At 43.6% G+C, this 15,560-nt stretch overlaps 1 protein-coding gene across 5 annotated transcripts in view; it reads right to left on the bottom strand.

The window, feature by feature from the left end:
* The window catches only part of MGAT5 (alpha-1,6-mannosylglycoprotein 6-beta-N-acetylglucosaminyltransferase), a 338,815-nt gene that overhangs the window by 267,010 nt on the left and 56,245 nt on the right, over window positions 1-15,560 (bottom strand). The window contains exon 2 of one of the 5 annotated variants that reach the window (XM_063712754.1): window positions 944-1,084. The exons of 3 other annotated variants lie outside the window; for them this stretch is intronic. The gene's annotated coding sequence lies outside the window, so the exon portion shown is untranslated. Of the gene's footprint in view, window positions 1-943; window positions 1,085-6,949; window positions 7,032-15,560 lie in introns of those variants that run through there. One more of the 5 variants, XM_063712757.1, reaches the window with a different exon arrangement.

Genomic DNA, 15,560 nt, shown 5'->3' with positions numbered 1-15,560 from the left:
AGTTACGACCAACTATTACTAATAAAAATGACAATCACAACAGGTACTGGGTGCGTATTATGTGCCAGGCACATAATACAGAAAAAGAACAGACGGTGCCAGGGACTGGCGGGGAGGGACACAGTTTTGGCTTGGGAACATGAAACGTTCCAAAGCAGGGGGATGGGCTGAGCCCAGGAATTGGAGACCAGCCTGGGCAACTTAGCAAGATTCTGTCTCTAAAAAAATTTTTTTAAATAGCTGACTGGGTGCACTGGCTCACGCTTGTAATCCCAGCACTCTGGGAGGCCGAGACGGGTAGATCACTTGAGCACAGGAGTTCAAGACCAGCCTGGGCAACATGGAAAACCCCATCTCTATTAAAAAAAAATACATAAATTAGCCAGCCATGGTGGCATGCACCTGTAGTCCCAGCTACTCGGGAGGCTGAGGTGGGAGGATCACCTGAGCCTGGGGAGGTTGAGGCTGCAGTGTTCCATGGATCATGCCACTGCACTCCAGCCTGAGCAAAGAGAGCCTGTCTCAAAAAAACAAAAACAAAGGAGAGGAGATTTGAAAACAAAGGGCCTCCTTTGAGCTTTGTAACTAGTTAGGGTGCTCCAGCCACTTGGGCTCCAATCAAATCCTCATCAAGTCCTTTGGAGTAATGCTAATCTACAGAATTTTTGTTGTTGTGGGGTTGGGTGGTGGGGAAGGGAGCTGGGACTACAAACTCTTCAGATAAAATGAAAATACCCCCGGGAACATTCAATCTTTAATTGCAGGGACAAACATGTACTGTGAAATTCATGAAAGTGAGAAGTCTGCAGTAGCAAGAGAAAAACAGCAAATCAAAGAAATGAACTACGGAAACCACACTTGCTACAAAAATCAAACATGGGAAAATCAGGTGAGTGTTCACTAATAACTGAGATAGCAGAGAAGACCACAAAAAAGATCTTACCACAAGCCTGCCCATCACCAGATGCAAGTCTTCAGTGGCCAAGAACTTCAGATGCATAAAGCAGAAAGACAGCCTGCCCATCCACAAGCCAGCACCCCATGTCCATCCAAAGTTGGGGTGCATTTATTCAGAAGGGCATATCTGAAAGCCAGAAAGATAGCTTATAACCAGTAACTCAGTGGATTCCCAAAGAATGTCACAGAAAAGTTTTAAAACCACGTTCTCCAAAGACTCAAATTCGGAAAAGCAGTATTTGTGGTATATTTAGTAAAAGGTCACCATAAAATTCCAGAAGACAACTTAATTGCCATGAGACTAAATAAAGTTATTCTAAAGAAAAGGAAAAGAGGCCAGGCACAGTGGCTCACGCCTGTAATCCCACCACTTTGGGAGGCCGAGGTGGGTGGATCAGGAGGTCAGGAGATGGAGACCATCCTGGCCAACATGGTGAAAACCTGTTTCTAGAAAAAATATAAAAATTCGCTGGGCATGCTGGCTGGCACCTGTAGTCCCAGCTACTCGGGAGGCTGAGGCAGGAGAATCGTTTGAACCCAGGAGGCAGAGGTTGCAGTGAGCCAAGATCGCACCATTGCACTTCAGCCTGGCAACAGAGCGAGACTGTCTAAAAAAAAAAAAAAAAAAACTAGAGCCATGAGGTTAGTCATATGTTATTGCATAACCAGAAACCCAACCTGACATTGGATTAGTGCAGCAGCACCAACATGAGAAAAGAGCTGGGCCCACTTCTCCCAAGAAGCCCTTCCCAGGCCACCATCTTGTATTTTGCTATCTCACATATAATCTCCTTATTGTACAGTAAAGAATCTGACTGGCCTTTGCCCCTGGTTGGGAAAAGGGAGGGTTCAAAATCCTTGGACTACCTGCGTAGTAGGAGTGTATTTATTTTTGATAAACCCCTTGGATCACACCTGAGTTTACACTAAGATGAGATGACTCGGGCTAGAGTCTGGCCACCAGAAAAACCAACCATGCAATTAGAGGATCAGGGTTCTAAGCCAGCCCAATCCAGAGAGGGGGAAAGGAGGGGACTAGAAATTGAATCATTGGCCACATGGTTGTACTCAATCAATCCTGCCTATGTAACGAAACCCCAATAGAAACTCTGGACACCAGGCTCACTGGAGCTTTTTGGTTGGTGAACACATCAACGTGCCAGGCAGGTGACACACCCTAGTTCCAAGGGACAAGACACAGGAGCTCTGCATTCGCGACCCTCCCAGACATCAGCCTATGTGTCTCTTCATTTGACTGACCTTAACTTAGACCCTTTATAATAAAACCATAGTTGAAAATATAGTGCTTTCCTGAGTTCTGAGATTCATTCTAGTAAATTATCAAACCTGAGAAGGCCATGGGAACCCCTTGGATTGTAACCAGTCAGTCAAAAGGGTGAATGGCCTGGAAGTCCCACTTACAGTGGGCATCTGAAGTGGGAACAGCCTTGTTGGGGACCACACCCTTTAACTGATGGGGTCTGCACTAACTCTGGGTGGTTACAATAGAATTGTATTGTAGTATACTAGGAGGTGTCAAAACACAACCCCACCACCTCCTTTTTCCAGTCAATTCAAGTGCTACACACCAGTTCAACACTCAGGTCCAAATAACACAACTTTTATCTGCCAATATTTATGCCAACTGTTAATGACCAACAATCTTCTTCCTTTTAGTAACAGCTAAAATGTTTTAAGTACTTGCTACCCCAGACATGGTTCTAAGACCTTCCACATGTATTAACTCAATCATCACAGCAACCTCATAGGATAAGTACTGTATCATTCCCACTTTGCAGATGAGAGCACTGAGGCATAGAGTGGTTAAGGGACTTGTGCAAGGCCACATGGCAGAGGTGCCAGGATTCAAAGAAAAAGCTCCTCCATCCCTAGAGGCTATCCCTTAGTCACAAGTCTACAGGAAAAGCTGTGCCTTGTGGCTGCCTACCTTTGAGGGCCCTTGGACAGCCACTACTCTCCATCCCCACTCGCTCCCATTCTCCGTCCTTAGAATGACCTCGTGCCGATTTCCTTAGGGAAGAACGTGTGCTTTTTGATGGCAAAATTATCCAGCTTTGACTGCAGCTCAGGAAAACTAATTTTGAGAACACAGCACTGAGGGAGGTTAACTATTTCCCTGAAAGTCTTTTCCAACAAAAACACAAATTAGCAGCTAGATGGTACTGGTTGTGAATAAAAGTGACAAACTTCACTGCAATAAATGAAAAGGTTCAAAGTTTTTCCTTTTCAGCACTGTCTCCTTCACCACAGGTAGAATCTCTCCACGGCTGACACAAACCTCCTTTCCCTTATTTTTCCCTATTACTTAAAGTGTTCAATACTTCTTCATTTTTATTAAATTGATAATACAGTTTGAAATTTTCAGTGTGTTTAGTGTAGCAATTAAAACCTCAGGCAGTCACGGTGGAAATTTTTCAAATAAAAATTATATAATAAGGAGATCAGTGGGTGGCCTTTCAATTTCATTCACTTATCCGATCAATATTTTGAACATTTGCTGCATGCAGAGCAACATTCTAGACACTCGGGACAGAGCAACAAACTTGACAAAGTCCCTGCCTGCCCTCATGACACTTACATGCCAGCAGGAGTGACAAAGAAGGAATGGACAAACATACATGTGTGTGCATGTACATGCACATGTGTGTGTAACTTCAAGAAATGGTAAGAGTTCAAAGAAACAGAGCAAGTAAAGATCTGGGGGAAGTAAAAGACAACGTGTGTGGCTGGAGTGAAATAAATCTAGGAAAGGTGGCAGGAGATAAAGTCAGAGAGGGGCCAATTCATTCTCAAAGGATGCATCCAACCCCTTATCACTATCTCCCTCCCCTGAGTCCATGTCACTATCACTTCTACTGGAAGATTGTCATACCTTCCTAGCTGATACCTGCTTCTCTTCTTGCCCCTTACAGATAATTCTCCATGAATTATCTTTGGAATGATCCTTGTAAAAACAAATCCAATCAATTCAGGACATCCTCCTGCTCAAAATCCTTCACACATGTCCATCATAATCATGATGAATGAAACCCAAGTTCTGAGCCCTGCCCAGCAAGGCTCTCCATATACGGGCACTACTTGCCCTCCACACTCAGCCCCTGGCTCCCTTTACTCCACCCACTTGGCCCTCAAACTAGGTCAAGTTTGTTCCTGCCTCAAGGCCCCTGCAGGTACCCTCTCTTCCTCATGGAACTTTCTTCACCTTGGATACTGCCTTGGCACTCTGCTCAAACATCACTCCCTCAAGCAGCCTCCTGGACCACCCAACCTAGAATAGCTCCCCATGCAGCACTATCTCCTGCCCTACTTGGTTTTTCTTCACAGCCTGACTCTCCATCTGACATCAGATTTACCTGTTTCTTCCTCTGTCTTTATTCACCACTGTACCTCCAATGCCTAGAGCAATTCTGAGTGCAGAGTAGGACCTCAATCAATGCATGTCAAATGAAGGAACAAATGACTTTGACGATGCCATCACTGACTGGGTTATACAGAGTAAAGGCACGATCCACAATCCTGGGCATCCATGCTATCCACACCAGCGGGCAGGGACAAGGCACACCTGGTTCACATCCTGTCACATGCTAAGCCCAGAAGGCAATATCATCTATCAGACTCAGCCAGCTGCTCCAATTAACGTGCTCCGATTCTGACCCTAAGAAGACATGGACTCCCTACAAAATCATTTGACAACCCAACATGTACGTAAAAAGGCCAACAAGTGCTCCTTAATTGATGAATTTCTCTAAATCTGAGATAAGTGGCACTGACATCTCAAATCCTCTCTGCCAGTAAATGGGTGAGCAGAAATTCCAAGTAAAAAAAAAAAAGAAATGACTCCAGGGCTCTTTTTTCCTTGACTATCCCCTCTGGCAGCTCAGTCTTTACACACCTCCTCTCTTCCCATTAGATTGGGCAAAATCTCCCCCATCACTAGGACAGCACAGTGTGTTCCATCCAGAGTAACTCTCACTACACAAAAGGCCGACACATTCTAGGCTAAAATCATAACTGGGCTTTAACTGGACCCTTCCATGTTGACCTGCTCTTTCCCATTTGGGGAGACAGGCAGGATTGAGGAATCTGTCTTCTGACAATTTGGGATCAGTCTTCTCTCTTGCTTTCTTTCCCTCAAGTTGCAAACAGTAAGTCATGCTATGTAAGCCCCGAGCCCCACACAGGTGCCTCTATTCATAATCTACGGGTCCTCATCCTCATGAGGACAGCAGAACCCAAACATCACAGGCTCTCAGCGGAACACCAGGCGATCCTGCAACATGGATTCTCTTCTTCTGAACCAGGAGCAATCGGACTCGGGGAAACAGAACCATGCTGTGGACAGCAGCCTCTGCATCTCCAAAGAACGCAGAAAATATTCCATCTCTCCACTTCCCTACAAGGTCTGGATTTTTCCTTGGTTATTCATTTTGCCACTCGTTGGTACTCACTGGCGGATAAGCAATTGCCCAAAAATTGAGCAGGTTAGAGAAAGATGGTCTTAAAATTGGGAAAGCTCTATTCTGTTGTTTAATTTCTTTTTCTGTGAACTGAAAAAAATATCACTGATATGAATCTAGGGGCCCAGTACCTGAATCAGTTAAGCACTTATATCAAAATTACCGCAGAAATGAAACAAGACATGCAACATACAGGGCCCTTGTTGGCTGCACAGTAATCACGTAAAAATGGCAATTAGTTCCTTTAAAGGATGATAATTAACACTGCCTTTACATAACCCACTTTTAAGTTTCTTTTTTACTGATGTTTTCCTGCATCGGCAATCAGCAAAGTAATCAGCATCAACGTCAAGCATTTACTCTGAGACAGGAACATGTTCATCAGCACCTTCATATATACAAAGCCATTCCCATTTGGAAAACAAGAGGGGTAAAGATAGGGGATTGAAAGGCATAGTTCTTATCCTTCAGCATTCTGGAATTCCTTCGATGACCACAGGGCTGCAGGATGAGGTTCTGCCTGTAAGGACTCAAGACTTAATATAAATGACTATAGCGTACACTGTACCCAATATGCAGTCTTTTGTCCCTCATCCACTCCCATCCTTCCCCTAGAGTCCCCAAAGTCCATCATATCATTCTTATGCCTTTGCATCCTCACAGCTTAGTTCCCACTTATAAGTGAGAACATACAATATTTGGTTTTCCGTCCCTGAGTTACTTCACTTGGCATATACTGCTCGAGGGACAGGTGCATCAAGATCTCAGAAATCACCACTAAAAAATTTATTCATGTAGCCAAAAACCACCTGTTCCCCCAAACTATTGAAATAAAATAAATGACTGCAAGAGCAAAGAAAAGTCTCCCTTGCCTCTGAAATGTCCCCCCCTCTGGCCAGCCTTGAATGGAGATGCACACATTTCTGAGCACCTTTGTCAGGCACTGAATATGTGAACAGTCATGCTCTCTGCTCTCTGCTCAGTCATGTTCTCTGCTCTCAAAATGTAGTAGGGTCCAGACACATCAGTAATTATATTTTATAATTATCTACTGATGTGTCTGGACCCTACTACAATAAGTATCTGTTGAGGCTCTACTATGTGCCAGGCACCATTGTGGATCCTGGGTTCACAGCAGTGTGCAAATGCAGCAGTGCATGATATGCACACAGTATTGCAAGAACACAGAAGAAACATCTCCCATATGATCCAAGAGGATGAAGGAAGACTTCTCTGAAAAGGAACGAGTTCTAGCTTCTGGAAGGAGCCTTGAAGGACAAAGAGAAGACGGTGGGGAAGGCATCCCCAGCAGAGAGAAGAGCACATGCCCAGAGCAGAACTAGCACCAGTCACACTCAAGGGTACCCTTCCCTGCAGGCTGGAATGTAAAGGCAGGCAGGGAGAGGCCAAGGAGAGTCTAGAGAGGCCTAAGTGGGCAGGGGCCTGAAATGCCACAGTAGGACTCAGGACTTCCCTGTCCTCAAAGGCTGACTTTGAAGAGCCCTGAAACTCACAAGCAACATGATCCATTTCTCATCTCAAATACAGTTTCCTCTTGAACTGGTTTTTATTTGCAACCATTGCTTCTCCATCATCAGAGGCTGGAAAATGCAAAAAATAAAGGCAGATTTAGAAAGTGGGTACAAATAAGTTTCAAAAAATAAAGCTAAGATTCTTTATTTTAATTAGAGAAGATGGCTAGAAACCACTGAAGGGGAGAATTAAAAAAGAGAAAGGCTTTCACAGACAAAAAAAATTAAGTGAGCTAAAAAAGCAACTTTACAGAGACAAACATCCCTGACTTAGCAATTTTGCTAGAACTGTTCATTTTCGTCTCTGCTGGGACCAACAGAAACTGCGTGGCAAACGTTTTTTATGTCCCGCATGGCCTGCTGCCCACGTAACACCTCAATGGAAGCCACATCAAGCTCCAAACTTGGCCGCCTTGCTCAACATGAGCGAGCCAGCCCGTGACAGATCCAAGAAGGAGAATACAAATCCTCACCATGGATGATGGCTGCAGACAGCCTATTTTTTAAAAATAATAGTTTAAAGTGAATTTAACAGTTCCACATTACTAAGGGCCTTCAAACTGAGTGCTCCATTTCCCCATGGCATGAAGGGCAATTTCAGCTCCTCCTAGCTCAAACTTCAACTATTAAATAGGCTATCCATTCAGTTTCTATAAACAAGACTACTACTACTCAGAAAATGGTATTCAGAATATAATAACTGATGTAGTAAGACTGCACTGCAATGCTATTGTTTCCAACTCAAACCCAATGATAAGTTTCTATACAGTGTACCCAGCTTATTGGTCACATCTTAAGCTTGTAAGTTACTCCAGCTTCAAACGAACTTGATTGCGTCAATCCATACATGAACACAAATCTAATTTCTATATTATCTTCCTTCCAAATAAAGTTCTAAAGCCCAACGAGTGATGTAATTATGTTGTTTTCTTCATTATGAAAGCAACAGTATTAATTTTACTACCTTGAAGAACAATATTATGATTAGTGAACCCATGCATGGAACAAGGAATTTTTGTGAATCTACCACTGAAAATTGCCCAGTTTGTTTAACTGCCACATTTGGGAATATTTCAAATATCAACAGTTAGAATCAAAACCAAGAAATTGGTTAAAAATTAATCTTATGGCCGGGCGCGGTGGCTCACGCCTGTAATCCCAGCACTTTGGGAGGCTGAGGCGGGTGGATCACGAGGTCAGGAGATCGAGATCATCCTGGCTAACACAGTGAAACCCTGTCTCTACTAAAAATACAAAAACAAAATTAGCCAGGTGTGGTGGTGGGCGCCTGTAGTCACAGCTACTCGGGAGGCTGAGGCAAGAGAATGGCGTGAACCTGGGAGGCGGAGCTTGCAGTGAGCCGAGATCAGGCCACTGAACTCTAGCCTGGGCAATAAAGGGAGACTCTGTCTCAACAACAACAACAAAAATTAATCTTATAATATGTACTATATAATTCCATTTATGTAACAAAGAAAAACAGGTGAAACTGATCTGTGCTGTTAGAAGTCAATGCAGTGATTAAGTATGCTTGTGATGGGGTGGCGGTGACAGTGACCAGAAACGGGAACACAAGGAGCTTCCAGGGCTGTGCATGTTTTGTTTCTCCACCTAGCTACTCCTAACACAGGTGTGTTTGGTTGTAAATCATGCTGCATACCAATGATGTGTGCACTGTTCTTTGTGTAAATGTATCAATCAACACAAAGTCTTAAAATACTGAGGATGAAGGGCAGAGTTTGGTCTACTCTCACAAAGACCATCATGGGTCAGAATTTCAATTCTATGTAGCATTTAAAAGAGCACCAGTTTCCTGTGGACAGATGCCACAGATCAACAGAAATAACATACTGTTTTATTGGGCCTGCTTTCATTCTCTCACTCATTTCTCTTAAAGATCTCAACCATCCTATGTATGGTGTATAGCTATCACAGATGACAATAGGTCAGATCACTAATTGAAATTCCCTCCTCCATACAAAATTATTTCTAATAATCATGTAATAATCAATAATCATAACATCCTTTTGAATCATTCTTTAGTTTTGAAAACAACTATTTAGGGTGTCAATTTTAAAGTTATTTCTGAGCCTCAATATTATATTTCTTCTATGAACTACCAAAGCATACCATATGCACTTAACCAGATGTTATACTCACAGTTCACTTCTTCACCGTTTTACATTTTAATCACACATAAAATCTCCTAGTGATCACACACAATGAGGGAAGTGAAGAAACTCAAGTTCTGTTTCTTCGCCTTAAACTGTGCTATCATTTTTTATTACAAATCTCTAAACACAAGAGCATATTGTACCATAAGGGTCAGAGATGTGAACTGCATCTAGAGGAAGCTCCAACAATTCTAAACAGGAATTTACTCAAGGTAAAGTGTGGAGCTGAGTCCATGTGCATTGGGACCAACTGTGTAATAGGGAGTTCTCCAAATTAACTTTCATGTGGCATGCAATAATTAAGGTGTAAGAAGTGCACTAATCTGAGGCGTATATACAAATATATATGTGTTTATCTATACATATGTAATTAGTGACAGTAGCAATTATTTAGAATTTAGACAAACCAAAGATTTTTCAGGAAGTATTTTATCACCAGCTTAGAACTGCCCATGCATTGTGATTAAAAAAAAAAGAAAAGAAAAGAAAAGAAAAGAAAAAAACATACTGGCTGAGGTCAGATTGTTTTCAGTCTCTACAGACAATGTGCTCCCTCACAACAGCTGCACCTGGAGAGGACCTTTTCCGTTGCCCCACCCTCAGGGGACAAAAGGAACCACACCAACAAAAACCTCCCAGCCACACAAGAAAAACAAGTTTAGGCACAAAAGCTCTTGTGGACACACGTAAGCCCTTCCGGTTTACATGAGTGTAGAGCAGGGTTTCTCAACCTCAACACTACTATTTGGGCTGGATAATTCTTGGCTGTGGGGACCGTCCTGTGCATTGTAGGATGTTTAGCAGCATCCCTGGACTCTACCCACTGGAAGCTGCCAGTAACACTCTCCCAACCTCCACCAAGATGTAAAAATGACCATGGAGAACAAAATTGTCCCTGGTTGAGAGTCACTGTTAGAACATCTTTGGAAGAGTACACAAGAAATCAGGTACATTGCTTACTTCTGGGGAGGAAGGCTTCAAAGTACCTTTTGAATTCTTAACATGTCAAATAAATACACTTAAATACACAAAGGAAACTAGAGAAAGAAATGAGAACAAATGTTTAGGCAAGACAGGGTATCGCTGAGAAAGTATCCGCAGCTCTTTCAAATTATCTACCCTTTGTTTTCTTTCAACAATGTGCCCCTTGAACAGAAAAACAAATTAACATCTTTCCAAGAAGGTTATTCCACCCTATAAAAGATTTTCTGTAAACATGGAAATGGGTATTTAACAGAAAAAACTCTTTGCCCCTAAAGAAAATATTCCTGGTCCCCTTCTTGGAATCTCTTATTTTACACACAGTTCTAACATTATGTGCTTTCTCCAGGTCAGGTCAAAGCAGAACAGAAGCGGCAGATGAGAACCGTGGTGAGGGCAGGAGTGCAGTCCCCACACAGCCTAGTCCTGAGCCAGCCTTGGTATGGTAACAAGAGTGAGGCATTTGGAGGCGCATTCTGCTGCTTTCTAATCATGGAACCCTAAGCAAATCACGGCCTTTCAAGACCTCGGTTTTTATTTCTGAAATGAAGGGCAACGCATGCTTCATAGCGTTGCTGTGCGAACTGATCCTATGAAATACATGGTTTTTCACCAGGATTACAAACATCCTGGTAAGCCAGTGGTACCTGTTGACTTTACCAAGAGAAATTTGAGTATTAAAAACAGCCCTAGGGTTGGTTCCAGCAGCATCCACAGCAGATTTGTTACTGGAAAGAGGTCCCAATACAGACCCCAAGAGAGGGTTCTTGGATTTCCCACAAGAAAGAATTCAGGGTGAGTCCATAAAGTGAAAATAAGTTCATTAGAGAAGAAACAAAAGAATGGCTACTCCACAGGCAGAGCGGCAGCATGGGCTGCTGGACTGAGTATACTTAATTTCTCGATTATATAGTAAACAAGTAGTGAAATATTTTCTGGGAAAGGGGTGGGGAGCTCCTGGAACTGAAGGTTCCTCTCCCTTTTAGACCATATAGGATAACTTCTGGGCGTTGCCATGGCATTTGTAAATTGTCACGGTGCTGCTGGGAGTCTTTTAGCATGCAATGCATTATTATTAACCTGTAGTAAGCAGTGAGGAGGACCAGAGGTCCCTTTCATCGCCATCTTGGTTTTGGTGGGATTTGGCCCGCTTCTTTATTGCATCCTGCTTTACCAGCAAGGTCTTTGTGACCTGTATCTTGTGCCAACCTCCTACGTCATCCTGTGAACTAAGAATGCCTTACCTCCTGGGAATGCAGCCCGGCAGGTCTCACTCTCATATTTAGCCCCTATTTAAGATGGAGTCACTCTCGTTCAAATGCCTCTGACAGATTCAGAAGTGTAAAAGAGCATGAAGCAGATATGAAGGGCAAGAAAGCAGAACAGGGAAGAATAAAGGGTTGGGGACTAGACTGCCTGGGTTCCGATCCTACGGGTGACCCTGGACAACTTCTAGACTTCTACTTGCCTCAGTCTCTTTATAAGCTGAGAAAAGGACAGCCAACTTGCAGTGCCCACAATGGTCTTGTTCTGTAAAGTCTTTGCAGACACTGAATTAGTGAATCCTGAAACATTGCTCCTAGAGAAGATACAGGGTTGGATACCTGCGAGCCTCTGGTCACAACATTTTCACCAACTGATCAATGCATAGTTGATGTGTGTGTTTGACAACACCTTATGTTACTGATTCTTTAACACTGAAATCACAGCCAACACTACTACTACAACTTACGCCTGCATGAAGCTTATCTAGCAAACGTATTTTCTCCCTAAGATACATCACAGCCTTCTCCAGCCTTCTTGTGCTTAAGAACACTAGACAACCCCTCAGCACTATGCTTGGAGGCCATTTTAAGCAGCAAAATCACTTTTTTAAAAAAAGGCACAAAAAAAGGATAAACACAGTACTAACCAGATGGAAGAAGAACACTTATTTGCAATATGAGAGCTGAAGCAAGAAGGCCTTGTTCATCCTCAGCTGGGAACATGGACACCAGGCAACTGAAATCTTCTACTCTGTATGTCCGTGAATGACCAGGAAAGTGCAGAGTATTGATTTCAGGGTTACAAATAAGTATGAATGAGGACGCAAATTCACAAATACAGAAATCTGAGAATAATGAAGATGGACTATACCTGCCTTCACATATGGCTTTGATGAGTCAATGAATTAATGCAGATAAAGCACACAGGAAACATTCAGTAAATGTTAGTTATTAACAGGGAGTCAAATATGTAAATATCATGCAGTGTAAAGAGCATGACAGAAACATGAAGAGAGGACACAGGTGTTAACAAAGCCACAGAGGAAGGAATGTGGCATGGGAAAGGGAATCAAGAATTCAAGTTCTTTCCCCAGAGCAATCTCTTACTCCTCCACTTATCTTCCTTTGCACCAACGTTATAATCCCTGTGCCACAGCCATCTGCCTTTTTGCTCTCAAATCCATTCTCTGCATACTTTGTCCTTTTACAAATATCACAGGAAACTACATTTCCCAAGCTCCCTTGCCACCTGGTTTCTAGTAGTGCTGGCCTGTGGGAGGTACCATCAGAAGCTGGGAGGGGAAGGTGCCTGGGTCTCTCTCCCAACTCCATTTGCTGGGTGGGATAACCTTCTCTAGGGACACAGCTCTCACCAAAGGACCCCACTGCCCTTTCCATCAGCTGCCACCCCCACCACCCTGCCTCCACAGTCCCGGGGGTGGACATCTTCCTCAGGTTACAAATCTCTAGGTTGCTGTAACAGTCTGGTAACTCTCCTCTTCCATCACCTAATATGCAATTATCTGTATTAGAATCTGTTAGAAATGCCTAGTCCAGTTTTCCTGATTCATGTCCTATGAAACACTGGCTCTAGAAGCCATTTTTAGAAGTTTTAGTTTTAGACATTTTTACAGCCTAAAAGTTTTCTGCCTAGAATCTCTCCCAAATTCACTCCCAAAATCTTACCTCTTTTTTTGAGAGAAAAAAAAAAAAAACTAGTTTTGTCTTTAATTCACCACTGCAGGAAGAAAAAAACCATGCTTATGCAAACATTACAGCTATTTAAGTTTTTAAAAATCACATTACATTACCTCTGTCACATTTCATCATGGGCTACCAATTGCCCTCACACCGATACACCTATGCAGTTTCCCTCTGCTTAAGTGCTGTTGACTTTTTGAGAACCGAGCACTACTTTCAACTCATAAATATCTTGACTTTTTAAACAAAATCCAAATGCAGCCTATGGCACATCGCCAATTCACTCTCATTGTCAGCATCGGCCATTCCGCGCTGCTGACTGCAAGCCTGCGTGAGCACTGGCCATTAATTCTGAGGCAACTTCCATTCTCTGCTTTCCATTGTTTCTTACCCCAGTGCATAAAAATTTCATGCCTGACCATCATCATGCCCAGGCGTAATAGATTAATAAATGAGTTCATTTGGACAGAAGAATGCAATAGTGAGTAAGATTCTGATCAGTGAATCAGAAGAATGGGAAAGGGCAGGCGAGGGGAATGCCAGCTACTCACTGAAATCCGCACTCTCGTCATCTTCCTGGGCACACAGCTGGACCTCGCTTCCCTGCCAGGGGTGACCAGGTGTTCTTGGCAACGGAATGCGAGTAGAATGTGACGCTAACCACGGCCAGGCCCAGCCCTAAAAACCTCCATGCTGGCTCCTCCATCAGATCCCCCCAGGCCTGTGGGCTGGAATGTCAGTTACAGCAGGATGACCTAGAGAACCTGTTTTCAAAAAGTCAAGGCCTAAAGCCTGGGTTGCTACAGGACTTCTTTAAAGAGGTCATTCCCTCCCATCCCACAGAACTGTTTATCAACCTAAAACTATGAATAAGAAAAAACTTACACTAGGTGCAAGATTACCATAAACAGAGATACACACACACACACACACACACACGCACACACGGGTTCATTTGTTACAGGAGGTCCCTATCACAGGACACGTGCCTTTCAAATGAGTGGGTCAGATATCTGGTCATGGTGGCTGAGGGGGTATATGAGACAACTGCAGCATGTCCCTTCCAGAAGGAACCCTAAGGAGAACCCACTTGGGCAGAGGCTCAGAAACAAGCACCTGTTCCCCGTCCCACATGTCCTGTTGGGAGACCAGTGACCTGTTAAACCACCACTTTCATCCTATAGCCTAAAAACCAAGACCCTTGGAGGTTAAGGTGGGCCTCCGGGCATCCAAGGGCAGAAACAGAGCTGAAACCCACCTCTCCAAGGTCAGTGCCACTCCAAGGGGAGCCTGCAGCACACTGCCAGTCCACCAAGTATTGGTTTCTGCTCTATGATCAATACTGAAATTGAGTGTAAGTGTTCTAGAAATTTTTATAGCAAATTGCTAAGGTAATATTATGTCCTTGAATCTAATAAAATTAGGGGCTTGTATTATAGACTTTTTTAAATTTCATTTTTCCAGTCGTTTATTCTTATTTTATCAGTTCATGATGGTTTAGAATTTTTTTTTTTTTTTTTTTTTTTTTTAAGACAGAGTCTCCCTCTGTCACCCAGGCTGGAGTGCAGTGGTGCGATCTCGGCTCACTGCAACCTCCGTTTCCTGGGTTCAAGCGATTCTCCTGCCTCAGCCTCCCTGAGTAGCTAGAATTACAGGCACGCGCCACCACATCCGGCTAATTTTTGTATTTTTAATAGAGAAAGGGTTTCACCACGTTGGCCAGGCTGGTCTCAAACTCCTGACCTCACGATCCGCCCACCCCGGCCTCCCAAAGTGCTGGGATTACCGGCGTGAACCACTGTGTCCAGCCTAGAATTTTTAAGAACTATTTTTCCTCGTTCCCAGAGTTCCAAAACTCTTCAGCCAATTCCCAAGGCCTCCACACCCCCTTCCCAATCCTTCCTGCTTTACTCTCAGGGGGCTCTCCTCCATGTTCTGGCCCAGCAACCCCCTTCAGCCTTCCTCTCAAGGTGGTACCTCTCTCTGCAAACAGTAGTCTTAACCTTCCCCAGCCCCTCCAACGTGCTAGCCATGGGCACCAATTCCTATAAGGCATCCTGAGGCTCCGGCCAAAACAAACAGTTAAATGGATGACTAGTCATAAAACAACATGACTGTAAGCTATCATAAAATAATCCAGGACCCTGCTCCCAGAAAATAGCCAGTTAAAAGAAAGAAGGAGAAACCTGTCAGTGGGTCCTACCCACATTAATTAACCTGAGGAAGCACCTCCGCCTGCCTGACAGATGCCGTCTATCCATCACTCTCAACCCCAATGACAAAGTAAAGCGGCCTCCACCCCCTTCTTCCAGGGAGGCAGACACACATGGAGAAATCCCAAACCTGGCTTGGAGAGAAATGAGAAATTATTCACAAAGTGGCATCAACTATGATGAAGTATTACGGGAAGGGAACAGGATGTGGAGACAGCATCAGCTCCGCCAAGTGGGACCCAATGAATTACCCCATCAC

The sequence above is a fragment of the Pongo abelii genome, chromosome 11 (genome assembly GCF_028885655.2).
Source record: "Pongo abelii isolate AG06213 chromosome 11, NHGRI_mPonAbe1-v2.0_pri, whole genome shotgun sequence".
Lineage (NCBI taxonomy): Eukaryota > Metazoa > Chordata > Mammalia > Primates > Hominidae > Pongo > Pongo abelii.
The sequence above is the reverse complement of the archived record's forward strand: the minus strand, read 5'-3'. Positions and strand labels throughout refer to the sequence as shown.